This window comes from Mizuhopecten yessoensis, unplaced genomic scaffold (genome assembly GCF_002113885.1).
Source record: "Mizuhopecten yessoensis strain PY_sf001 unplaced genomic scaffold, ASM211388v2 scaffold4947, whole genome shotgun sequence".
NCBI lineage: Eukaryota > Metazoa > Mollusca > Bivalvia > Pectinida > Pectinidae > Mizuhopecten > Mizuhopecten yessoensis.
In genome coordinates, this window is record NW_018405801.1 from 1,023,048 (window position 1) to 1,023,290 (window position 243).

Below are 243 nucleotides of genomic sequence, written 5' to 3' on the forward strand. Positions count from 1 at the left end.
AGTCCAACACAGGGGCATGCACAGCGGAATCATCATTTCTTTTTTTTTGATGCCTTGTGTTCTGCTGGTTTGATTCATAAGCATATAAAAAGTTGCGGGTGCGCAAGCAGCAAACACATATCAATTATTATCTTTAATCTTAATAAACCCAACATTTTGTTGACCCATTAGTTGTTTACATTACAGCTGTAGTACATACCCCTATGTCAACAAAATGAAAGTAGAGAGCTTGTTTACTGTTTA

General features: G+C 36.2%; 1 long non-coding RNA gene across 1 annotated transcript in view; it reads right to left on the reverse strand.

The window, feature by feature from the left end:
• Positions 1 to 243, reverse strand: part of LOC110450054 — a 4,794-nt gene that overhangs the window by 705 nt on the left and 3,846 nt on the right. The window lies entirely within an intron of this gene.